At 42.3% G+C, this 27817-nt stretch overlaps 1 long non-coding RNA gene across 2 annotated transcripts; it reads right to left on the bottom strand.

Annotated features, from left to right (window-relative positions):
* Window positions 1-248: 248 nt before the first annotated feature.
* On the bottom strand, window positions 249-21973 carry LOC118009482. Of its 2 annotated transcripts, none has more exons than XR_004678943.1 (3): window positions 21490-21973; window positions 1374-1481; window positions 249-406 (listed from the first exon to the last, which is right to left on the bottom strand). It is a non-coding gene; the product is annotated as an uncharacterized LOC118009482 (long non-coding RNA). The 2 variants fall into 2 exon arrangements; XR_004678944.1 differs by having other exon boundaries at window positions 1386-1481.
* Between the last annotated feature and the right edge of the window lie 5844 nt (window positions 21974-27817).

The following is a 27817-nucleotide window of genomic DNA, read 5'->3' as shown; positions in this document are numbered from 1 at the left end:
CAGTCGAGATCACAGACCAGCAACCTTATTTTGTAATGCTTGTTGCTTCCAGTTGGCAGGATGATGAGCTGGTGAGGTCAAGTCAAACCCGGCTCGGCAACCCTGAGCCTCCACCCTGCCTCCCCAGCATCTTTCTGAATGAAGGTCACCTTTGTCCATCTAACACACTGAGGAGAAGATACACTGTGGCCACTTGATGACTGTGTTGTCTGCAGTCAGGGTCAATGTTACCACAAATAGCAAGCTGTTTTCTCTTCATCAGGGAGCACTTACAGTCTCCTCCCCCAGATGGGGTTCAGCTTTCTCCAGTAGTGCTTGAACTTTGTGCCTTGGCTCCTCTTCTTAACCAAACTCATCCCAAAGAGTTGTCCATTTTAGTGCCCGTAGGTCAATAGTGCCACCCACGCTAAAAAAAAAAAAGAAAAAGAAAAAAGCAAAGAAAAGCAAAGAAAAAGGAGGAGCAGAGAGAAACAAAAATTCAGGATAATTTTGATCCCATGGATTAGTCAGAATCCATTAATACTGACTAATCGTGTCTCAACTTGCCCCCTCAGGACTCTGGAATGAAGCAAATCCCCTTGTGGGCTCTACCAGAGCATGTTAATTCTAATAAGATGAAGTTGCTATTCCAGTAATTCATCTCAAGAAAACTTCCCTGGAAAGCTCTACTTTCCCCCATAAGAAAGCATCGCTTTATTAAGGTGCTTAAGATTAGGGGGAGTTTTCGACATGCGGGCACTCAGAAGGCAGCATTGACTTTCCAGACGGCCCTTGCTTGCCATGTGGGCTCACGAGACGGGGCTGAACAGGGACCAGACGGGTCTTTGGTCCTTCCCGGGCCTCTTTCCCCTCTTGAAAATGGAGGTGACAGACAGTACCTGCCCAGGGATTCTGCTAGGGTTGATAAGATCATGTGCGTAAAGTGCTTTGAACTTCTTAGAGCTATATCATTCTTTAAATGTCGTTTTATCATCCTGTATCACTTTTTTGTTTTAGAAGATTTTATTTATTTATTTGACAGAGAGAGTGAGTGAGCACAAGCAGGGGGAGCGGCAGAGGGAGGGGGAGAAGCAGGCTCCCCGCTGAGCAGGAAGCCCAACGCTGGCCGGATCCCAGGACCCTGCGATCTTGACCTGAGCTGAAGGCAGACGCTTAACTGACGGAGCCACCCAGGCGCCCCTATCCTATACCACTTTTAAATGTGTGCTTCTATAATCAAGGGACCATATTTGAGGGTCGCCTCTAGCCCTATTGATCAGTGTTTACCAGACGGCATTGGACTCTCAGCTCTTGCCCTCCACCTTTTCCTACGGCCTACTGACCAGCCTACAAAGAACTAGGACAAACAACAACAAAGAGTAAAGGACACGAACATCGTGCGGTACCTCCTGCATGCCGGGCGTCCCGCTAGGCGCTCTGTAGAAACGATCCCATTTAATCCTCTCAACAGCCCGCGAGAAAGGGATTGTCACCACCACACCCTGCAGAAATGGGCACCGGGAGGCAAAGTCATATACAGAACCAAAGTGCACCCAGGTTTTCTGGGATCCCTAAGGGCTGTGCTTGGTACAACCGTACCACTGTGCCCCAGAGAGCTCCAAGAGACTCCCAGGCCACCCGGTCCGACGGGACAGCTGCTAGCAAGGCCCTGGTTAGTAAGTCGGAGTCAGAAGAAGCACAGGTTTGTTTGTTATTACAAAAGATGACATTGCTAATCTGATTAAAATCTCATTTAAAGAGAAATTCTGAATGCATACTTGCCAACAGAGCTCAGTCCAGTGGCCTTGCTCACTAGTCTGCCAGCCACTTTTGGCCCAGTTCTGGCCTCCTCTCTAGTGACTGGCGATCAGCCCACGTCATCCGTCCCGGACTTTGTGCCCTGTGGACAGGCATCGGAGAAGAGACAGGGGGGAAACGGAAATTGTTCTGCACCGTGGCCTCTCTCACCTCCCACGTTACTTCCTTGGTTTTCCATGGACTTCCAATCTGTCTCTTCTCTATCTAACGCATCCTACAAACAAGGACCCTCACGGAAGCTCAGACAGATCTACAGGTAAATCCACGACCCTTGTGTTTGGACGTGCTCCTTTCTGTGTTTCACTTTCTTCATCTGTAAAACGTTGGGGAAGAGGGCTGCGGGGAGGATTTAAGGAGAAAATATATCTTAGAAGTACTTTGCAGAGTGCCTGCACATGGAAATAGTAGCTATAGATAGTGATTTCTTTTTTCAGAAGCCTACAATGGTTATTATCCCTCAGAATAAAACTCCTCATTATGGCTTTTAGACTCCTCAACAGGTGGACCTGTTCCTCATATTTCCTTTATTCTTTTGTGCATCAACTATTTACTGAACATCTACCACATGCTGGGCTACAGCAGATAAAACACCTGCCCTCATAGGACCTACACTAGAGTGGACAGGAATAGGACAAAGAATAGTAAACAAATAAAGGAGCAAAGATTTAAAAGAGGTGGAGACAGAGCCATTCAGGTATGTGGGGGAAGGGAGGGCCTGGAAAGGAGAATGGCATGAGCAAAGGCCCTGTGGCCTAAGTACTTGCCATGTCTGGAGCACAGCATGAAGCACTGTCCAGCTGGAGGAGTACAAGGGCACAGTGGGAGGACCCGAGGGCACGGCCGGGGCTTGGGACTAGGGTAAGGAGAATGAAGCATTCACCTCAGGTGCAAAAGTAAGGGGCACCAAAAAGCTCAGGAATCAAGATAAATTATATTTTAATGCAATATTTTTAAAAATCAAAATTCATGCAAAAATCCATGATAAGCAAACTATAAATATTTTTAATAAAGACAGAATCAGTATGAGGAATTCTCCCTTTTGCCTCAGGCTCTAATATGGCTTAGCCCAAGCACTGGTGCGACTGTTTCTGCCTTTCCTTAAATTTTGCACCGATTTAGATTTTTAAAAATAGTGTATTACAACTTTATTCTTCTTGAGAGCAGAGCTCTTTGGCTCCGCCTTAAACTTGTGCCTGGAGCCAATAATGCCTCATTTGCTCTACCTGGTCCCAGCCCTGTATCCAAGAGGGGCAGAGACCAGGCAGTATATAGAGCCTTTTAGGCTACTGTATTTGTGAAATATGACCTCACATGGGCCTCAGCTGCTTCAGTCAGCTCACCTCTCTAGTCACTCTACCTGTATATTATCCATCCCCTGTGCTCCATTGCTGTAAAAGCTATGGCCCCTGCCCGCAGTCCTAAAACTCCCCGCCCCAGATCCAGAGGCTGCTTCGTCTGCAAGGCAGCTAGGTGGTAGAATTTAAAACAAAATGTGATTATTGGCACGGCACAGATATGTGAAGGAAGCCTAGACTTCCAGCATACTCATTCAACAGGAGCTGCTAAGCACGTCCTACATGCCAGGCACCAGCCAAATCAAGAGGCTCTGACCTCGAGCAAGACATCCATGGAGTCTGGGCTACTCGCCCCTCACAACCCCAGCAGTCCTTGCAGAAGAAAACGGCCCCCGGAGATCTATGGCCGCCTCAAGCTCACAGAGGCAGGCTAGCTCAGCACAGACAGCTGTGGGTGAGAACCTGGCCGCACTGCCTAGAAGCCGTGGGGTCTTGGGTGCTTCCTCATCTGTAAAGTGGAAATAACCACACCCACTCATGGGGCTCTTGTGGGGTGTGCGGTGTGCTCAAAAGGGGATATCTGGGAGGATTCTTAAGGCAGCACTGAAGAGCGTTCTCTTTCCAGCCTGACCTACGGTGCTGCCTCTCTCTATCACCAAGTGTAACTAAGAGTTGGTGAGCGAATGCCAGGCTTCTCCAGCGGCGCCCAGCTCCTGCGGGGAGGCAGACAGCAGCAGATGTAAGGAAGCCCTGCCGGCCAGGGCGATCCGAGGGTTGAGATGCTGCCAGCTTCACTCTCGGGCTTTGCGAATAAACTGTCACATCTCAGCTCTCACCAGCTCATGGCTGTGACAGACGGGTTCCTGCATGTGCAACACCCTCTCCCCAGCCACCCCCAAGTTTAACACTTCCAGCTGAAAAATTTCATCCTGTGCGGAAGAGCAGCTTTCGAGAAGATGGAAGACTCTGTGAGCACCGGGTCTTCTCGGCAGGGGAGGGAGGAAAGCTGGTGCCCCTGGTGCCCACATCTGTAACTGGTTGTCTGCAGAATCACAGCATTTGCAGCAAGATTCCCCTTTGTGAGCAGAGAGGACTTAGGGATCTCTGACCTGAGTGATTCAGACTGGCATGATCCAGTCCCCATCACAGAGCCCAAGCCACCTGCACGTTTTAATGATATTCAGCTTTCGGTGTTTCCATCTCAGAATTTCAGACCAGTGAGAGGCCAGAGCCCCTGTCTGGGGTAGGTTTGGGGCAAGCCAGAAACAAGGACACAGGGAGTAGTGGGAGTTTAGAACTGGAGGTACTGCAAAGGACAGCCAGCCCAGGCACTTTCAAACATTTCTTCGAGCAGGGGAGACCTCTTTAGCTCAAACATAATCATATGTATAAACTCCATATGTATTTTTTTTAAAGAAGGAAAAGATGCTCTTCTGTGTTTCTGGACAGCAATGTTATTGAAAATTTGGACGGAAGTCTTCATTTCATGGGACAGCCCTGCGTGTAGTAGGATATTTAAATCCCTGGTCCCCATCTCTAAATATAAATGGTTTTTCCCTCCTCTCCCCCCCCCCCACCGGCCAAATGACTGAAGCTAAAAAGCTCCCACACATTTCCAAATGCCCTCCGCAGGTACCGCTCCCATTTAAGAACTCATCTAATCGTGGGTACACAATTGGGTTTGCAGGGCAGAAGCGGCTACTGATCCTGAGATATTGCCTCCAACCCTGGGCTAGGCAGAGCACCCTCTGAAATCCACACCCAGCCTCTGTCAACACCTGACATTGCTACATTTTCTCTGTGCCACCAGGAGTAAGCCATTTAGCCTCTCTGGGCCTCAATGTCTTCTTCTGCAAAATGGGAATGACCATAATGGGCTCTAGTGGGGATCAAATGAGGCATTTTACACAAGCTTACTTTGTAAACTCTCAAGCCCTCTGCTGATGCACGGCATCGCTCCTCATACTACCCTGGGTATGTAAAAGACACTGTAATCCTACTCTTTTGAAAAGATTTACCATGGAAACCAAATAATAAAAGCAAAAAGCTCAATCGTAAGGCTTCCACTGAAACCTGCTTCTATTCATGTCCCTCGTACACACAGCCCCGTGAAGACGATGGTCGTACTCCGCTCCCACCGAGACACCTACTTTCTCTTTTGTAAGCTGGCAAGACAATCGACCAGCCTCGGCCTGCCGCAAAGGCTCAGCCAGCAAGGCTCAAAAGCCCACAACTTAGAGAAAACTGCTTAGCCGACCTCAAGTGCTTTCTTTATTACCCCAACTGGTGTGCAGGACTTGAAAATACATCAGGAAACAAGATAGGAACAGATGCTTGCCCCAACTTTACACCTGTAGCCAGGTGGTGATGTCTCCCTGTTGTTCTCAGAGTTTTGATAGATTGGAACCTAGTTCATGAAAAAAGGTTGACATTTTCATTGAAAAGGGAATCGAAATGACATCACATCATTGAGGCCTTTTCTCACCCCCCTAACGCCACCCCCATATTATTTGAAAGGTACTCTTTGAAAGAGAAGATTGTACAAATACATTTTTCAGGATGAACTGAACAAAGGAATCCATTCCGACTTCATCCCAAATTGGAGTCCAACCTTTTTGACTTCCAGATCTTATTAGGTGACATAGTTAGGTTTATTTATATCTCTTTTCCTCTATTCCTCATTCTTGTGTTCAGGGTCTGCCTTGTAAGGAGTGTCCTTCAAACGTTCCCAAGTAAGTGCCAGAAGGAGTTGCTTTAGTAGGCTTAGGACCAGCTTTGCAAAATAAAATCTCACAATATCACCATGCACTCCTTCAGCCCCACTCCACCCTCGGCAACAGTTCCATCTAGCTTTGGCTAAATACAGCTTCTGGGTTCAAAGAGAAAATGCACAGAATGATTTCGCTGGCTTCCTCAACATATCCAGGAGAGTCCACACGGGTAAATCCAACGTGAATAAGAAGCACATGATTCAGTTCCTATGTAAACATACCTAGGCTTAAGAGAAACAGAAAAGGTGCCTGGCTTGAAACATTCTACTCCCTCCACTTCAGAAAGACACAGTGTGAATCAGTAAAGCAGATCAAAGACACAAGCTCGGGATCATCAGACCCATATGAGAAAAATACCAAAAGCAAACAAAAATCGAGGTGAAACTTGCATCTTTGCTCACGGGGGGCGGCGGGTGGGGGCTCAAAGAAGCTAACTAAACACGCAGCTGAATTTCTGAAGGTCACCTGTGGCTTCCTTACTCCCCCAAGGCAGCAGAGGTCTGACCATTTTACCCCCTGACCTGGGGCAGCAGCTCTGTGGCGGTGTCTGTCTCCACTGATGTATTCCAGCTCATTGCCAAGGAAAAATGAAACAGGCCCAGGAGCAAAATGCCAACATGGCAGCAGAAGAAAGGAGCCCTGTTAAAGGTCTCTGCTACTCCATTACATTTGCTGCTTTTTTAACACTCAATCTTCTAGAACCAGATGCTACGCTAATAAAGGCCTGTTGAATAAGCAATTCAGTAAAGGTACAAATGCAAGTCTTCTAATGGGAAATGCTGATTAACACATAATGAGCAGTCCACCCTTCAAACAAAAGGGCCAGGGCTCTGAGCAGCAATATGGCTTGTGGTTCAGCACAAGACTCCAGAGTCACGCAGACCAGCTTGGCCACTCGCTTAGTGTGACACAGGACAAATTAGTCTGTCTAATTCCCATATGTGGCATCTGTCTAATGGGATTAATAACTATGATAATCTCATGATTTTGGGGTGCCGTAAAGAGACAATCCAAATAAACACTTAGCACATTTCCTGGCACAAAGTTCTTACAACTGGTAGTTGTTATGATTGTTACCAGAGACTTAAAAACGTGCCATATGAAGGGCAGGTGACATACTTTTTCTAAACCATTTCACTCCCCACTATGCATGACCTGCAGCTATACTCACCAGCTAGAGAGCTTAATTGTAATTTTTAAGTATCTGCTCCCCCTTCTTACATACTATGAAATCTGACAGAGTTGGAGTTCCTCCGGGTAGCTCACCAGTCCCCTGCCTACATCTGGACCAGAACATTGCGTGGATATGCAGAGCATGACCTGGAATTCTCATCCGTATAGAAACAGTCTCACTCAAGCCAGCACAGCCCACCCCAAGAGCTTGCCCGTCTCTAAGAGAAATTCTTGGTCTCAGGTAGCAGATCTAGGGATTTTCCAAGAGCTCCAAGGAGGAGCCTCCTGATGATTAACCTTGCAGTGCGCTCATATTTACACAGCAGGCATGCACAATGCCCAAATATAAAGGCAGCTTTGGGCATTCGGGGTGACACCAATTAAGTGGGTGGTAGCAGCCATATCCCAGAGCACTGAAAATGCCCTCCATGGGCTAAGGGAGGTAGTCAAGTCTGGAGAGAAGCACTTGTCTACTCTGCCCACTGATGTAAGAAACCAGGTCCCAGCCCAGGTGGCACTAACAGAGGTGGTCACAAAACAAGACGCCCTGTCTCCCTCACCTTCCTCCAACTCCCGCATACCTGATCTGTTAGCTCTAACAAGATTGTTGTGGGTTTGCCACATTATCCAGCTTTTTAGTGAATTTTTATTTGTGAGGCTGAGTTGGTAAGGTTATTTTCCTGCTCAGAATGAAGAAATAGGAAATTCCCATTCACAATCAAGGCTCACTGGCCTGTTGTAAGACAGGAGATCCTGTACATCCATTGGCTCCTCCATCAGCTAGTCAATCCATCAGTCAGTCCAAGCAGGAGAGTGACTGAAAGAGTGCCAATAAGATGGGAAGCTAATACGGGTCACTGCTTCCTCCCCTACACCAAACTCTGGGATACCAGAGGAGCAGGAAGGAATTTGGTGAGGCCCCAAACCTGACATCACAACTGTGAGACCCACTTGGGAGCACAGAGTGTGGTTGGGTCGCTGTGTGGAGGAGAAATGGCACCTACATTGAAGGAGAGCCAGTGCCATGGATGAGCCTGGGCGGGAAGGAACACTTTCAGTTTCTGCCCTTTTTCCCAATATTGTCCTGGGAAGATCAGTATCTGCCCCATTACCCAAATGGAATAGAAACAGAGCAATGCCAGCCCAGCCCAGTGCCCACTAGAATCGAAGGGTAACGTCAGAGCAGCCCAAGGTAAGAGGTCCCTGGGGAGCAAGGTCACCCGGTTAGGAAAAAGATACAAATAGAAAAGGGCTCTTGAAGTATTTCCAAGGGAATGTGGTTCACAGGGGAAAATAACGAGCCATTAAATAAGAACAACAGCTCATTGAACAGCCTACACGAGAGGAAGCAGATTTAATGAACACAGAAAAAGAGTCTGAAAGAAGCAGAGTAAATATCCTCAGAGATAAGGGAGGATATTGAAATTACCAAGGAGCAGGCAGTTATAAATTTTAAAAATGAGAAAGTAGAGTTAATGGGTGTGTCAGCCTGGCTTCTCCAGAAAAAAACAGAACCAATAGGGGGGAGAGAGAGAGAGAGGATTTACTTTAAAGAATTGGCTCAGTGACTGTTGGGGCCAGCAGTTCTGAAATCTGCTGGAAAGGCCAGCAGTCTAGAAACTCAGGCAAGAGTTAAAATGAATCCTGAGTTCAAAATCCAAAAGGCAGGCTGGCAGCCTAGAAACTCAGACAGAATTTCTTTGTTACATCTTGAAGCAGAGTTCCTTCTTCTCTGGGGATCCTCAGTTTGTGTTCTAAAGGCCGTTGCCTGATTCACATTGTTGAGGGTCATCTCCTTTACTTAGTCAACTGTTTGTAGACATTAAGCACATCTACAGAATACCTTCACAGCAACATCTAGACTAGTGTTTGTCCAAACCACTGAGCACCATAGCCTAGTCAAGTTGACACATAATTAACCAGCACACTGGGGATGAAAGTATTTTAGTTAAAATAAAGAGCTCAATAAATGGGTTGGAGAGCAGCCAAGAAACAAATTACTAAGCCAGAAGATTAAGTCCAGGGCGTTCCAAGTAGACCTCAGAAAGGATAAAAAGATGGAAAATGATGTTGAAAATTTAAGAAGATACGGAGTGTAGAAGTAGAATAACCAATACTCACATGGTAGGAATCCCTAAAAAGGAGAAAAAAATAGAAGGGAAGGAGTGTTTGAAGAAATTATTACTAAAAATTTTCCAAAATTGAAATAAACTCGTAACACTTTGGATAGAAATTGCTCCTGCAGTGCCAAATGGGTTAAATAAGAAAAAAAGCTCATATATGGACATGAAACTTAGGGACATCAGAGTCTAAGAGAAAACTCCAATAGCTTCTGAGAGTAAAAATGGATTATAGACAAAGTAAGAAGAATCAGATTCACAAAAAATTCCTCATCAATAACCCTAGAAGAAGACATTGAAACAGTATTTTCAAAGTGCTAAAGACAAAGAACTTTGGATCTAGAATTTCATATCCTCAAATTGTCATTTAAGGATGAAATTAAGATATTTTCAGTAATACAGGACTTAAAGTTTAACCACACATAGACCCTCTTTGAAAATAGTCTCAGAAGGAACACTGCAACAAAAAAAAAAAAAGAAAGAAAGAAAAGAAAAGAAAAAAGTAAATCCAGGAAGATGCCATGATATATTGGAAGTAAGGATGAATACATAACTCAGTAAAGTTGTCTAAGTGAAAAAAAATTTTGAAAAGAAGAAAAACAAAAATATATTCATAACAATCCAGAATTAAATCCAGATGATGTCAAAATGGCATTGTGGATTAATAAAAGCAATTGCCAAAAGGAGCCAGGAGTGTATAAAGATAAGTATCTCATTCAAGGCAAAAAATATTGATATGATTAGCTTATGAAATTATAAGAAAAATGGACATAAGCATGATTTTGATAAGCTAGGGGGGTAACCATAAGAAGAACATAAATAAAATTAATGGCTTTAAGTCAGCACAAGAAAAATAATGGAAGCAAGAAAAAAATAAAAATAAAATAGCATAAATAGAAAACACAAAATAAATTAGCAGAAATAAGTCCTAATATAGCAGTAACTGTACAGATGTACATGAGTTGAACTCACCAATCAGTTTTGGATTTCTTAAATTTAGCATTATGCTATTTGCAGGGCACACTTTTAAAAAATCATAAAGAAATAAAAAAGATAACCAAGAAAATCTGAACCAAAACTAAGCCAGCATAATTAATAATCATAATATAGAATTTAATGGGAAAAAAGGGACATTATACTTTGGTAAAATGCTCAAGAAGAATAGAAGATAAAATGAATGTGAATATATGTGCACTTAACCAATGTGATCTCACAACATAAAAGAACAAGTCCAAAAAGAATGCAATAAAACAACAGCTTTGGTTGGAAATTCAATAATCTTTTTCAGAAACTGATAAGGCAAATAGACCAAAAAAAAAAAAAAAAAAAGTAGAAAAATATCAAAGGTTTAATAATATAATTGGTAAGCCCAAGGTTTGATCTACAGAATTCTACCTGAAACACAGAAAACAGTCTTTTCAAATAATCATGAAATATTCTCCAAAATCTGCTACCTGCAATTTCACAAAGGAAGCCTCAATAAATTTCCAAAATCCACACACACTGTGTTTTCTGAATACTATGAACAACTGTATGCCAGCAGATTAAATATCTTATAAGAAATGGACAAATTTCTTGAAACATACAAATTATCTAAACTGATTCATGAAGAAATAGAAAATCTCAACACATAACAAGAAAAAAAGATTGAATTAGTAATGAAAAACCTTCCAGCAAAGAAAAGTCCTGGACCAGATGGCTTACTGGCAAATTCAACCAAACTTAAAGAAGAATTAACACCAATCCTTCTCAAATGCTTCCAAAAGACTAAAGAGGAAGAACACTTCCAAACTCATTTTATGAAGACAGCATTATCCTAATACCAAAGCCAGAAAAAAAAAAAAACACTACAAGAAGAGAAAATTACAGACCAATAATCTCTTAAGAACGTAGATGCAAAAATCTTCAACAGAATACCAGCAAACTGAATTCAACAGCATATTAAAAGGATTGTGTACAAAAAAAAAAAAAAAGATTGTGTACAATGATCAAGTAGGATTCATCCCAAAAATGGAAGAGTGGCTCAACATATGAAAATCAGTCAATATAATATACCACATTAATAGAATGAAGAAATAAATTCACATGATCACCTCAATTGATACAGAAAAGGTATTTGACAAAATTCAACACCTTTGATAAAAACACACAAAAAAATTAAGGATAGAAGAGAAATTCATCAACATGTGAAAGGCCACATAGAAAATTCCACAGCTAACACCATACTCAGTGGTGAAAGACTGAAATCTTTCCCCTAAGATCAGGGACAAGATAAGGATGCCTATTTTTGCCACTTCTATTCAACATAGTACTAAGCCAGAGCAATAAAGCAGTAAAAAGAAATAAAAGGCATCCAAATTGGAAAGGAAGAAGTGAAATAATCTCTATTTGCAGATGACATGATCTGATATACAGAAAACTCTAAAGAATCCATGTAAAGAATGATTAGAGCTAAAAAAAAAAAAAAAATCAACAATGTAATAGCAAAAATAATGAAGAACAAAAAATCACTTGTATTTCTATATTCTAGCAATGAACAATCTGAAGGAAAACAATCCCACTTACAAATCAAAAAGAATAAAATATATAGGGATGAATTTAACCAAGGAGACACAAGACTTGTACACTGAAAACTACCAAACATTATTGAAGAAATTAAATAAGACCTAAATAAATGGAAACATATCCTATGGTCATTGGTTTGGAAAATTTAATACTGTTAAATGACAATATCCAAAGTGATCTATAGATTCAATACCATCATTATCAAAATCCCAACAGCAATTTTTACAGAAATGGAAAATGTCATCCTAAAATTCACGTGAAATTTCAAAGGACTCCAAGTAGCTAAAACTATCTTGAAAAAGAACAAAGTTGAAAGACCCACACTTCCCAATTTCAAAACTTACTACAAAATAACAGTTCAGTACTAGTGTAAGGAGAAATATGTAAGCCAATGGAGTAGAATTGAGAGCCCAGAAATAAACCCTTACATCTGTGGTCAATTGATTTCTCACAACAGGGTCAAGACCATTTAATGGGGGAAAGAATAGGCTCTTCAACAAATAGTGCTGGGAAAACTGAATATCCACATGCAAAAAAATGAAATTGGACCCTTACCTTACCACTATATACAAAATTAACTAAAAATGGATAAACATAAGAGCTAAAACTATAAAACTCTTAGAAGAAAACATAGGGACAAATCTTCATGACCTTGGATTTGGCCATGATTTCTTTAAATATCACAGTAGGGGCTCCTGGCTGGCTCAGTCAGTGGAGCATGTAACTTTTGATCTGGGGCTTGTAAGTTCAAGCCCCATGTTGGGTGTAGAGATTACTCAAAAAAAAAAAAAAAAAAAAAAAATTTTAAAAAAAATGACACGAAAAGCACAGGTAACAAAAGAAAAAATAAATTGGACTTCATCAAAATTAAAAATGTGTGCCTCAAAGAACACTATTAACAGAGTGAGAAAAAACTTTACAGAATGGGAGAAAGTGTTTGTAAGCCATTTATGTAATAAGGATGTAATATCCAGACTATATAAAGAATTCCTATAACTCAACAACTAACAGACAACCAACCCAATATAAAAAATGGGCAAAGATCCTGAATAGATATTTCTCCAGAGAAGATATACAAATGGTCAATAAGCACATGAGAAGATGCTCAATATCATTAGTCACTAGGTAAATGCAAATCATAACCACAATGAGATACTGCTTCATATCTAATAGGATGGCTTTAATTGAATAAATAAATAAATAACAAGTGTTGACAAGAATGCAGAGGAATTGGAAACCTCTTAGATTGCTGTTGGGAATGTAAAATTCTGCAGACACTGTGGAAAATGGTTTGGAAATTCCTTTAGAAATTTAAATATAGAATTACCATGTGACCCAGTAATGCCACTTGTAGGTATATACAAAAAAAAAAAAAGAAAAAAAAAGAAAACAAAGACACAGATACTTGCACACCAATGTTCATAGCAGCATCATTCACAACAGCCAAAAGGTGGAAACAACCCAAGTATCCATCAACAGATGAATGGATAAACAAAATGTGATTATACATACAATGGAATAGTATTCAGCCTTAAAGAGATATAAAGTTCTGACGCATGCTGCAAGATGAATGAACCTTGAAAACATGATGCTAAGTGAAATAAGCCAGACAAAAAAGGACAAATATTGTGTGATCTCACTTACATGCAATATCTAGAACAGGCAGATACATAAAGACAGAAAATAGATTAGCAGTTACCAGAGGCTGAGGGAAAGGAGGAATGGGAGAGTTATTTCTTAGTGGGTACAGAGTTTCTGTTTGGAGTGATGAAAAAGTTTTGCAAATAGATAGTGGTGATGGTTGTAGAACATGTGATTGGAATTAATGAATTGTACACTTAAAATAGTTACAATAGCAAATTTTATATTACAAATATTTTAACATACATACACACATGACCAGACATATGAGAAGAAAACTTGTCAGGGACCCAAGAGGAAAACAATAGAAACTGGCCTAAAGGAAATCCTCATAATGAAGTTATCAAGCACTGACTTTAGAATAACTATAGTTAATATGTTTTCAGAATTAAAAAAAAAAAAAAAGATGGAGAATATTGGCCAAGAGCTAAAAACTTAGAAACTACATTTTTTTTTAAATCAGAGAATTCTATAAGTGAAAAATGTAATACCTGAAATTATAAAATTATCTCAAAAGAGAACTTGTTGACTAGATAATATCAGAAGAAAGTGTCCAGACTGAAGCAAGGAAAGACAAAAGGAAGGAAAATACAGAAGAAAGTATGAAGTATAGATGTATAGGAAAAGAGTATAAGAAAATGGCCTAATGTGTGTGGAATCCCAGGAAAGACAGGAATAGCTAAGAATTCTCCAAAAGTTATAAAAAGACATCAAGCCACAAACTCAAGAAGGCTACAAACACCAGAAACACACACACACACACACACACACAAATTATATCTTTGCTGCGTAATATTCCATTGTATATATATATACCACATCTTCTTTATCCATTCATCTGTCGATGGACATTAAAAGGAATGAAATCTTGCCATTTGCAACGATGTGGATGGAACTGGAGGGTATTATGCTCAGCAAAATAAGTCAATCAGAGAAAGACATGTATCATATGACCTCACTGATATGAGGAATTCTTAATCTCAGGAAACAAACTGAGGGCTGCTGGAGTGGTGGGGGGTGGGAGGGATGGGGTGGCTGGACGATAGACATTGGGGAGGGTATGTGCTATGGTGAGCGCTGTGAATTGTGCAAGACTGTTGAATCACAGATCTGTACCTCTGAAACAAATAATACATTATATGTTTAAAAAAAAAGAAGATAGCAGGAGGGGAAGAATGAAGGGGGGGAAATCAGAGGGGTAGACGAACCATGAGAGACTATGGACTCTGAAAAACTGAGGGTTCTAGGGGGGAGGGGGGTGGGGGGATGGGTTAACCTGGTGATGGGTATTAAGGAGAGCACATTCTGCATGGAGCACTGGGTGTTATACGCAAACAGTGAATCATGGAACACTACATCAAAAACTAATGATGTAATGTATGGTGATTAACATAACATAATAATAAAAAAAATTATATCTTTGCATATACTGAAGCTACTTAAAAACCAAAGACATAATCAGAAGAAAAAAAATAGATTACTGACACCTTACTTCTCACAGGAAGTAACAGAATCCAGAAGACAATGGAATCCTTTAAAGTATTGAAAGAAAATAATTGCCAATCTAGAATTCTATACTCAGAAAAAAAAAATCGCTCAAAAGTAAAGCTTAAGTAAAGATATTTTCAAACAAAAACTGAGACTATCAGCAGTACATCAACGCTAATGAGAACACTAAATGCTTTTCTTTACACAAAAGAAAAATGATTCTGGACAAAAACTCAGAAGTGCAGGAAAGAATGAAGAACAATGCAAATGGCAAATCTAAATAAACACAATTAATGTAAGTCATAATAAACACAATTGTCTAAATAAACATTGACAATATCAAATGACAATGGTCTTATGGGGTTTTAAATACATATAAAATTAAAATAAATGACAAGAGGGGCTCCTGGGTGGCTCAGTTGGTTAAGCATCCGACTCTTGATTTTGGCTCAGGTCGTGATCTCTGGGTCATAAGATCAAGCCCCGCATCAGGCTCTGTGCTGGCCATGGGGTCTGCTTAAGATTCTCTCTCTCTCTCTCTCTTCTCTCTCTCTCTCCCCTTCTGTCCCTCCCCTCCTCTAAGAAAATAAAATAAAATACATGACAACAATAGTAAATAAATTGAAGGTGGGGTTAAATGTTCTAAGGTTTATTGTGTCTGGAAAACAGTAACAGTATGAATGTATGTTAGATTTTAAATTGACAAAGATCCGTGTTACCTCTCAAGTAAGCACTAAACAATACTAAGAATGTATTAGTTAATACATAAACTATACTATAAACTAATAGAGGAAGAAAGGGAATGTTTAAAAATGTCAAGAAGAAGGCAAACAAGGAGAAAAAAAGAAACACAGTATAGGTAAAATATATTGAAAGCAAATAGAAAGATGATATTTCTTATTCCAAATATATCATAATTACATTAAATGCAAGCTGACTAAACACTCCAGTTGAAAGACTGAGGAATCAAAACAAAACCCAATTATTTGTTTGACTGTGGCTTACAAAAGACTCATTTTAAATACATAGAAATAGATGTGCTGAAAGTAATAGGATGAAAAAGATATACCATGCAAACACTAACCCTGAGAAAGCTGATATGGCTGTACTAATATTAGACAATATAGACTTCAAAGGCATGAAGCACTTCTAGAAATAGAGACATTTCATAAGTAAAAAAGCTTCTATCTACTAGGAAGACAGCCATCCTAAATATCTAATCACTTAACATCATAGTATCAAAATATACAAAGCAAAAGGAGCTTTACAGGAGATTTTTTTTTTTTTAAGATTTTATTTATTTATTTGAGAGAGAGAGAATGAGAGAGAGCATGAGAGGGAGGAGGGTCAGAGGGAGAAGCAGACTCCCTGCGGAGCAGGGAGCCTGATGCGGGACTCGATCCTGGGACTCCAGGATCATGACCTGAGCCGAAGGCAGTTGCTTAACCAACTGAGCCACCCAGGCGCCCTGCTTTACAGGAGATTTTAACACAATTCTCCAAGCAGATATAAAAATCAATAAAGATATAAAAAATATGAACCATGTAATTAATAAACTTGACCTGAGACACATTAAACACTGTACCAAATGACTGCAGAAATATATAATATATATTGAAATATATATATATATCTCAAATACTCTTTTGAAATATGCATGAAAAACTTACCAACATAGAGGATATCTTAGTCCATATAGCAAGCTTCAGTACATTTCAAAGGACTGAAATCTTACGGTGTATGTTCTTTAATCAGTAACAGAAAGGTAACCAGAAAATGTCTAAATGCTTGGAAATCAAGCAACACATGCATAATTCAAACACTATTTATTCTTCAAAAATGCATGCATACAACAAATTAGAGTGGGTGTCAGGGGGCAGGGAGCAGGGGATGAGAAAAGTAAGAGAAGAAAATAAAACATAACAAAGAGAGTGGCCTTGCACACTGATTTTAGTAAATCATGACCCAAGAAGTATATTGAATTTAACTCTGTATACTTGAGGCCAAAAATAAATTACATAAGTAAACAGTAAAGCAGTAACATTTAGAAATTAGAACATTTGAATTCTAGTGTGTGCCAAATTCTAGTATGTGATAAATTAATGTCTTTGGGCCTCATGTTTGATATAAAAGATAAATACTAATATTAATTAATAAGCAGCCCTTGTACTTCATTAATTCAACATGCATCCATTGAGCACCTATGTGCCAGAAATTGTGCCAGGTGGTAGGGATACAAAGTCACATGAGACACAGTCCCAACTCTCAAGGCACTTACTCCTCAAGGGAGCTGATGTCATATGAATTAGGTAGAGAAAATATTGTAAGGATAACCACAGAGCAAAATTGCTCAGAAACCACAGGTTACACACAAAGTACTACGTATCTGATCATTGATTTTGACTTGGCTGAGGAGCTCTCATCTTGAGCTTGCTCTTTAACATTCAAGTTCCTTGAGGGCAGAAACAAAGGATTATTCAATTCTATAATCCCAGTGTTTTGCAGTCAGAGTTTATTATGTTTTTGTTGAATGAATGGATGTAAAATGGATGCCAGTTTCAGCCAGTGTTCCTAGTTCTATATTCCTACCTCAACAACCTAGGTACAGAGAGCATGTGGAGCATATGGAGCATGTGATTGGAAGCAGAATCCACAAGAATGTGATCATGATTAGGTACTGAACTCTCAATGATGTCCAAGCCCACACATGGTCATAACTCCAGGACTGAACTTGCTGAGGATGTTACATGCAGAGTACTGGAGAATTCCATTATCTGTATGTCAGCTGTGAATCAAACCTATACTGTGCTAAGAAAGAACTACCCAGGGCACCTGGGTGGATCAGTCGGTTAAGCGTCTGACTCTTGATTTCGGCTCAGGTCATGATCTCAGGGTGGTAAGATCAAGCCCCACCTTGGGCTGTGCATTCAGCCGGGAGTCTGCTTCCCCTCTCCTTTCCCCTCTGCCCCTCCCCCTGCTCATGCACTCCCTCTCTCTCTCTCAAATAAATAAATAAATCTTAAAAAAAAAACAAAAAACTACCCACCATAAAGTCCTGGATGACAATCAGCTCTCCCACACATGCACAGGAATGCTCATCTATAAAATGGACAGGATGATAACCTTCCAGAAAGTTTCCTGGAAGAATGATATGAGATGTAAAAGACCTGGCAATTAGAGGTGCTCAATAAATAGTTGTTAAATGAATAAAGAAATAGTGGGCATTCTGCAAGTATGATTGCTCCTTCTCCCTCTTTTCCATCCCTCCACCTTCCCAACAGAAGCAGGTAACCATGAAATAGAGAAGTATTTTAAGGACTTCCATGCACAACTCTGGGGGTATTTTTTTTTAAGATTTTATTTATTTGTCAGAGAGAGAGAGAGAGCACAAGAGTACAAGCAGGGGTGCAGCAGGCAGAGGGAGAAGCAGCCTCCTCACTGAGCAAGGAGCCCCATGTGGGACTCGATCCCAGGACCCTGGGATCCTGACCTGAGCCAAAGGCAGACGCTTAACCGACTGAGCCACCCGGGTGCCCTAACTCTGGGGATAGTGAATTGCAGAAAAGCATCACCACCGTTGCAGCATGTAAAGGCGAACACAGAGCCGCCAAAGAAAAAGCAACTGCTGCAGGCAAAGGGTAGGACTGAGCCATGGAGCAAATGAGAGAAAACTCTAACAACATCAGTTACAAATCAAAGAGCAGTCTTAATGCACATACAGTGTGGTCAGCTCCGAAGCCCCTGCATACAGACAGGCTCATCTCCTTAGTCAACAGATAACAACATGACCACATGGGCCAAGCCACACACCCCATATACAATCTCCACTGCACCCAATATTGCTTTTCTTCTCGTGGTGAATTAGATAGCCCCAACCTCCATGCAGTTTTTAAAGATCAGTGTCTTCAGACAGTCAAGTAATCTCCAAAGTACTTTGCATTTATAAAATGCATCAAAATGCATTTATCCATAGCCTGTGATGCACTAGAAATTTTGCTGGATGCTGTACAAATTAGTTTCATATTCTTGGGCTCAGGCTTTGAGGAATCTGGCTTCCGCAGTCATCCCTCTCTAAATATTGCCCTCTGATGGCTCGCTGACCCCCAAATCCAGCAGCCTTTTCTCAGACCTCATTGGCTTCAACTTTACTATAGCTCCTGGCCTCTCTCTCTTTCCCCTTCATTCCCATGGCACAAAACTGTCCTGTGTCTCCCCTCTCCCTCATCACCTGTTTCTTCTGTTTCCATTGGTTTCTATTCCCCCTGAGTCCTAAAAGGAGATACTCCTGAGGGTTTTGCTCTCTGCCCTTTTATTTTTGGTCTACAGAGTGGAGACCTTCCTGGATGATCTCTTATACCCAGAGCTTCAGCATTTCTATTGCTGTGTGCTTGCTTCCAAACTAGCTTCCACCTGCTCTGCAGCTACCCAACACGTGAAATCTTCAGGGGTAAGGTGAAGCTCATTTTGTCTCACAAACCAGCTCTTCCTCCTGACTTTCGTGTTGTGGGCACTTGAACCAGTGACATGCTGGTAAACTGACTCTGTGGGGGAAAGGGACTTGTAGCATTTGTTGATTTCCATAGAGTTCCATATTCCCACCATGGCCAATTTCAAGCTATCAACATGAACTCAATGAATAGAGTGGGGAAGAGCCCAGTACAAGACAGTTCCAACAAACCACTGAACCATCCTCCAAAGATCTCATTCAAAACCTTAAAGCCACCTTTTCCCTCTCCCACATCTTCACTAAGACACCCTATCTGCTGCAAAGCACCACTGAGCCTCTTTTAACATGGATGATGCCATCCAGTGTCTCCTGTCCATTTTCCCCACTGTCACCCACCTGACACTGTCATTGCTACCTGTCCTGCCCACTGTCTATCAGTCTCCTAATTATTCTCCCCACCTCTAGGCTCTTTCATTACCATTACATGACTGAAAGGTTAATCTTCCTAAAGTGCATTTCCCATTGTGTTACCCCAAACCTTCAGTAGTTCTCCTACTGTCTACCATATAAAACATAATTTGGCCTTTGGTGCCTAATTCAACATGCACTGCCTATATCAGCCTTCTGTTAAGATTAAGTTAAGATTCTGATAAATGAAGATTAGGTTGGCTGCAATCCAGCTTGAAGACCCCAAATAGTAGTGGCTTTAAGAAGACAGAATATCCCCCCTCTCATGTGAAAGTCCAGATATAAATAAATAGGCCGGGGGTTTAAGGAGACTGTGCTCCACGAGGTCCTCAAGCACCCATGTGCTTCCAGCTCACCATCCCACCAAGTTTGATAGATGATCCCCATGCTCACCTTTCAAGATGGCAGCCATCACCTCAAGTTCCAGACAGCAGAATAGCAGAAAGAAGAAAGGACAAGGAGCACAAGCTGGCTGACATGCCAGGAAGTTTCCAGAAAATGCCACAGGACATTTTCACTTAGCCTTTGTTGCTAGAACCTAGTTATAGGGTCATACCTAGCTACAAGGAATGCTGGGCAGCTGTGGGGATTTGGGGAAAAGGGAGACTAGATTTTGGGGAACAACAATCTGTCTCTGCAAAAAGACTTCAGTGTTCCTTTGAAAGCTTATTTCCTATTTCCTTATGTCTTCTGCCTAAACATAAGAACAACCAGAGCTTTATATAAATCTGACTATGTGCTAGGCACTGTTATAAGTGCTTTACATATATATCACCCACTTAATCCTAACTGCAGTCCAATGAGGCAAGTACCATTATTATCCCCATTTTATAGATGGGAAAGCTAAGAACCAGAGCAATTAAGAAGTCCAGAAATTCCCAAAACTGCTTGGGAATCAGTACACCTGAGAAGCTTACTAAAATGTAGAATCACATGGTCTGGGCTAAGATGAAATTGCTAAGAAAAAAAAAAATTAAGGAGCAAGAAGAAAACCAAAAATGGAACTCTGGGAAAGAGCAGCAACATTTATGGGACAGGTTTAGGAAGCAATTGACCTCAAGACGTACTATGAGAGATGCCAGGGAAGCCAAGGCTGGATGCTGTCTTAGAGGTTCAAGGGAAGATTTTCAAACATGAAGTCATGTCAGCCAGGTCAGGAAAGGGGGAAGGATTTACTGAGATTGGCAATTAGGAGGTCAATGACCCTGGTGAGATGAGTTTTAATGGCAGGCTGGAGGAAGAAAGCATGTCTCTATTCTCAAATAGTATGTAAGACCCTCCAAGGAAGCGCTCTCTCTCTCTCTCTCTCTCTCTCTCTCTCTCTCTCTCTCATTGCATGTGTTGTGCCTAAGACCAGACCTATATGAAAACAGTGCTCATGTGCTGACTTTGCCATTACCGAGGAGCATGAGGGTGATACCATTCCCAATACCGCTGTCATGAAGTCAAGAATAAGATGGTGTGTATGGGAGCTGAGCTTTAGAAATGTGGAAGCAGGAGGCTCAGTCCTCCCTTTCCATTAGGTAGGACAGGTTTCATAGAGAAGGAGAAGGCAGGCAGACAAGAGCATCTTCTACTGGCACAGAGATAACCACGGACGATGACCCCCTCTGCTCAGACACAGAAGGAGACCGCAGTTCTCAGATAACAAACGCAGGTGCTCCCCTTTTCGGGAGAGGCAGTGGCCAAAAACTGAGGTGATGTTTCATGGTCACGGAGCCCACCCTGAAACGCCATCCATCCATCTGCCTCCAGTCCTTCTAGTCCGGCTCCTACAGCCGATCATTCTTGGTAGTCACCAACACCATCCTACATCTTGGAGAGGAAACACGCATTTTCTCAGGGCTTGTCAGTAGTTGAGGGAGCTCTGTGAAAGCTGACTTGCTCCCACAGCTCCGGGAGCAACAAGACTTCAAAAGAGGAACTACTTACACTGTCATCACCACAGTGGTCACTTCTACAGGATTTCTTTTTCCGAGACGGCATTGGAGGGACCGGCGGGGCTCACGCCTAAGAAGAGAGGAGGGCGTTGCAAAGACACTGACTCATGCCGCCCTCCCTCATGCCCTCCACGGCCGCCCCTCGAGGCACTTCCTCCTCCTCTGAAGCCAAAGGTCAGCTCTCATGCCCATGCCAAGGTTTTTTAAACACACACACACACAAACACACACACACTTGGCTTCCAAGAGGGTAAATTTTTTTAGCATGAAAATAAATAAGGAAAGGCGCTCTCAAAAAAAATAAATTTAAAAATAAATAATCCTTCTCCCAAACTACTTAATAATTCCAGGATGATAAAATTTTCCTATTGCAAACGTGTAAAGAATAAAATAAAAGGAATGAATGCCCCACTGTATTAGCGCAGGTCTCAAAAAAATGATCCTAATTTCTTCCAGAAGGCTCTGTGGGGTAAATTGCAAAGTTGCCCCTTAATATAGAAGAATTCCAGCAGTAATATATTAGCTTCTCTTCCCTTGTCTCTAGCACGAGTGTGAACACAGCAACATTTTACAGTTGGCGTCCTATAGACCACTGCTCACAACTGCTGTATTCCAAAAGGGCCACAATCATGCATTGTGCTTTTGAAATGCCTGTTGCTAAGAGCCAACGTCAACCCCGAGACAACCCCTCTCAGCAGACCCAGTCAAATCCCACCGGAGGCCACCACAAAGAGCTTCTACTTACCACCAAATACCCCTGCTTCTGGTAAGAGATAAGCAGCCTATTGAACGCCGGACGGAAGCAAGTGACCCAGGCCTCCTGAGCGGGGCTACTGAAGAAACTTTTAATCACGATGTCTCTATCTTCATTAACTTCTGCCTCCCATCCCTCACTTGTCCCAATTTAGGAATCTATGCAGCCCTTTTATATACCAGGAGGACTTCATTGCCGAGAAGAATGTGAGGTGGGTTGGGCAGCGGTTATTACAGTATGATTCCTAGTTTACTGATAGACTGGCCCTCGGAGGTGAATGACACAGCTTCTGAGTGGCGGTGTGGGCACCAAAGCCCACAGCTTCCGTATCTCACCACTACCTGACCTTACTTCCGGCCCCATTGCACAAGAAGCCAACCCAATGCTGAAAACAGGGGCTGGCCTGGGTTACAACAGGTGTCAGGTGCTTTCTCGTCCGGCCAGGCATGCCTACCATGGGCTGGAAGGTTCCTGACATGCACACACTGTGTTTTTATCCATGGCTCCTTGTACCTTTCACAAACCGACATCTAACTGCACGGCCACCTGTTTCCACACCTCCTGCTTTTTCCCCCACACCAGTGATAACCTGCTTCCGATTAGTTTTAACAATTTTCTCTGGAGATTTCCCCCAAAACCTCCTCAGCCAAACAACCAGGGAAAGGGATGGGCCTGGCGCCCGCCCTACCCAGTGCTATTCCCACCACCCCGGAGATGGCTCCTGGGGCTCGGGTGACGCCCTGAGGAAACTTACAGAAACTGGTGAAAGTTATAGTTCAATCATGTGAGAGAAGTAATATTTGGGGTTCCATCCCTGTGCTTCCCTTTTCTGCATTTCTCTGTAAATGACCTTCTTCCTAGTGGACTGGGGAGAGCTGGGGGGGGAGGTATATTAGGGTGTGAAAGTGAGAATGCCAAGGGAAAAAAAAGGATTAAGGTTCCAACTACTAACATCCATAATATGATTATCAAATCCCTGGAAAGGCTTAGTCAAGACTGAGTGGGGTTTTCTACATCCCTTTATCCACCCTTCTTTAACATTTCAAAAGGCAGGCCTGGCAAACAGCTCTGGGAGTGTCATCTGAGGGAGGTGTCCTCCAGGAAAGAGGGCAGGTGGCCTGAAGAATGGAGAGAAGACCAGGAGAGGCAGAAATTAGGGGTTGGAGGCGGTGTTCCCCACACCCCCAAAGGTCCACATCTCTCAAATGGGACGAGGCTTTACACGCATCGGGTTAGGTATGGAGAGTCCAAAAGCATCAGGCTGAGCAGTACACCCTGGGGACCTTCCAGAGCAGCCCACCATTGCCAACCAGGAGCAGGAGCAAGGGTGCTGAGGTGGGGCAGGGGGAAACAAGTAGATGGAGAGCTGGAGGCAGCATCCCAGATCTCCAGGCCCGTGTAGCCCACATCAGAGACCTGGATGTCCCCTGTGCCTCGGTGAGGAGAAGCAGAGGCGGTGAGAGGCAGCTGGGTTGGCCCAGACTGAATGGGAATGAAGCTGTCACAGTGGGGAGGCATGAGACATGAGCAGATGTCCATTATCATGACGCAGAAACGTTGCATCATTGGCTACAATCCCATTTGGGTGTTTACCTTCAACCTAAGCAGAATCCAACCTCTTCTCTGCGTCTCCACCCATGCCACTCTAGTTCAAGCCACTCTGGTTTCTCACCCATTTCCACCTGCATCCCCTTCCTACTGGCCATCTTGCCTGCATGCTTGAGCTCCAGCAATCTATTCTCCACCCAGGAGTCAGGGTGATTCCTTTAAAAATACGACTAAGGCCATATCACTCCTGTGGTCAAACCCTCCAATGACTTCCCATTCGATCTGGAGTACCACCTGAAATCCTTACCATGGCCAACAGAGTGCTGCTACCTGATCCGGCCTCAGCCTCGGTCTCCCTCACAAACTTCGTTTCCTATCTGTTCACCCACTCCACTCCAGTCCAGGGCCTCCTGGCTGATCCTCAAACGCATCAAACATGCCTGGGTGGCTCAGTCCGTTAAGCGTCTGCCTTCGGCTCAGGTCATGATCCCGGAGTCCGGGGATGGAGTCCCACATCAGGCTCCCTGCTCAGCAAGGAGTCTGCTTCTCCTTCTATCTTTCACCCTGCTCGTGCTCTCTCTTGCCTGTGCTGTCTCTCCCTCAAGTAAATAAATAAAATCTTAAAAAAAAAAAAAATGCTCCCAACCCAAGCTCTTTGCACTTGCTTTTCCCTCTGCCTGGAATGTTCTCTCAAACATCCCTATGGCTTGCACCCTCATTTTATTCAGGTCCCTTCTGTCATCTCCTGTCACCTGTTTAAGCATTTATCACCATCACCCTCTTTTAGATTTATATCATCTTTAATAGCAGTAAAATATGCAAGATATAAAATTGACCATCTTCACCATTTTTATGTATGTGAGTCAGTGGTGTTAAGTACATTCACGTGGTTGTGCAACCATCACCACCACCATCTCCAGAACTGAAACTCTGTCCCCATGAAACACCTCCCCAATCCCCCTCCCCCTGCCCTGACAACTACTGTTCTACTTCCCGTCCCTAAGAATTTATGTGTACCTTTTGTAAGGGACTCTGGGTGCCTCATATGATTGGAATCATAGAGTATTTGTCTTTTTGTGGCTAGCTTCTTTCACTTAGCATAATGGTCTCAAGGTTCATTCATGTTGTAACATGTGTCAGAATTTGCTTCCTTTTTAAGACTGAATAATATTCCATCATGTGTTTATACCACCTTTTGTTTATCCATTCATCCATCAGTAGACATCTGAGTTGCGTTCATCTTTTGGCTATCGTGAATAATGCTGCTATGAACATGGGTGTACAAAGACATATATCATATTTCATGTTTATTCACTCACTGTTTGTCACATAGGTTTTGTGAGAGCACCAGTATAGTGCCTGGTATATAATATTCAATGAACTCAATGCACTTTCGTTGAATGACTAAAAATGGCACAATCAGGGTATGAACCCAGGTCTGTTCCATCTGCAGGGCTCAGGCTTTTAACCATGATTCTAATCTACTTCCAGCATCAGGGTATGTTGATTAATCTGTTGGGGGGCTGCGACCAATGGATACACTGAGGCATGTTTTGGCAGTCCCCATTAAAGCACTGGCCCAGGGAAGGCATGTCCTGGACCTGGCTTAGCTACCCTGTTTCTGGTGTCATGAATTTACCAACTGTAGAAAGGCTGGTCAGATAAGAAGTGTGAATCAATTAAACGTTTGATTCACTCCCACAATATCCTGTTTTATACTCTTCATGCCACCTATACTATTTGAAATTACCTTGTTTATCTGTTGTTTCTTTGTTCATCATTGGTTCCCTTCATCACCATGGAGGCATCACCATGAGAGCAGACACTTTGTGCTCAGTGCACAATGATTGAAACAATAAATGAATGAATTTATGCAACTGACTCTTTCAGTTTTGGTTCCGTAATTCTCAAGAAACTTTCCAATTATAATTCTACTTAGGAGGAAGATAAGACCCAGGTCAAACAAATGCTAATATAATACTCATTGAGCATTAATGAAGTGGCATTTTTGTTTACACATCTGTAAAGGAAACTCTATCTTTCTCCTCTACTCTCAACACTTCTGACACCAGATGTGTGGGAGTTTTCCCCACCTCAAGCAATTCTCCAATTCTTAGTGACACCACCTGTGTGTCCTACAATTTAATTCAATCCTGATACTATCTACCCAGAGAGAGCATGAGATCCCACAGGTTAAGGGCTCAGTCCCACAATACAGCCCCCCATTTCAGAGGCCAATGGCAAGTCCACGTTGTCACCTGCACTTTTGACCAACCAACCAAGCTATAAATCAGGGTTCCCATGACCCCCTTCTTGGGTTCAATAATTTGCTAGAATGGCTAACAGAACTCAGGGAAACATGCACTTATGTTTACTGATTTATTATGAAAGGATACAACTCAGGAATGGCCAGATGGAAGGATGCATAGGGCAAAGTATGAGGGATGGGTCAGGGAGCCTCCATGTCCTCCCAGCACCTTGATGGGCTCACAACCTGGAAGCTCATCAAATTTCATTGTTCAAGAGTTTTTATAGAGCTTTAATCTCCACGTCCCCTTTCACCAACCTTCCTGGTGACTGGCGGGTGGGGCTGAAAGTTCCAACGTTTGGTCTTTCTGGTGACCAGCCCCATCCCAGGCTATGTAGGGGTCCAACCCCGAGTTAGCATTACTCATTAGCATAAACCCAGGTATGCTCAAAGGGGATCCTTATGAATAACAAGGAGCTCTGTGTCAGAAATGGGTACAAAGGCCAATATATTTATTATTATGCCACATCGGTTTCCTAAAGTTTGGTTAGTGTGAGTTTGTCGCTGAAAAATCAACCTTAATCTCATTACACAAAAAAATAAAAATCAGACCAGTCCCTGAACCAGATTGAAGTCCCCTAGATCACCTTCACTTTAAGAGACTTCATGACCACGATAGTAAACTGGAAAAAAGGAAGAGTGAAACCTTTTGACTGATGTCATTCTCTTGCTGTCTTGTGATTTCTAATTTATTCCAACTAAAAGGACAAAGTAAGATCTCACACAGGATGAGGTGGTCTTCACAATTATATAGATCTCAACATAGAAAAGTTGCAAATCTTAGCAGGAAGAAGTACCATGATTAATTGATGATGTCTGCCATGGCATGGGAAGGAAGAAGTTAGCATATATGCCATGTACCTGCCATTGCTCATCTTGACAGTCTTTCATCTTCCTATTTCCTTGGAATGTTCAGACACCTCTTCAGAGCCCCTAATTGTAGAGTACCATAAAGATTCAATCAAGAGAGTCATCTCTCTGGGGTTTATACTTCATTTGCCTCATTGCTTCCTGGATGGTTAATGTAGGAAAAGTTACTTTTCATCCTACAGTTCCTACCAAGTCGATTTCCTAGTTCACAGAGAGCCCGCCAAACTATCTCAGACACTCCAGTAGAAAACTAGGATCTATCAGCAATTATCTGTTTTTGTAAATCCCTGTGCCCTTTGGTTTCCCAGCACTCAGAGTGAGAGCAAGAACATTCCATCTCCACTGTTTATTGGAGTTGTTCATATATGCTCAAATTCATCTCCTCCCAGTCTGCTTCTAAAATTAGGCATTGGAACAAAAGTCATTCCTGCTTCTGATGGGTTTGTTTGTTTTCTTATCTCACAGGTCAAGGGGACATCCTCCACTCCTGCTTCCTGACCCCCATGTACTACCTGAAAACAACAATAACAACAACAACAAAACTCAGGCTTCTTATCAGACGCCAAGTTTCCTCATTGAGGGCTGTAACCCTCATGTGACCAAGGAGAAGACCCAAGTGTGCTGGGCTTAGG

Source organism: Mirounga leonina, unplaced genomic scaffold (genome assembly GCF_011800145.1).
Source record: "Mirounga leonina isolate KUSES-001 unplaced genomic scaffold, KU_Mleo_1.0 Mir_127, whole genome shotgun sequence".
Classification (NCBI taxonomy): Eukaryota; Metazoa; Chordata; class Mammalia; order Carnivora; family Phocidae; genus Mirounga; species Mirounga leonina.
The sequence above is the reverse complement of the archived record's forward strand: the minus strand, read 5'-3'. Positions and strand labels throughout refer to the sequence as shown.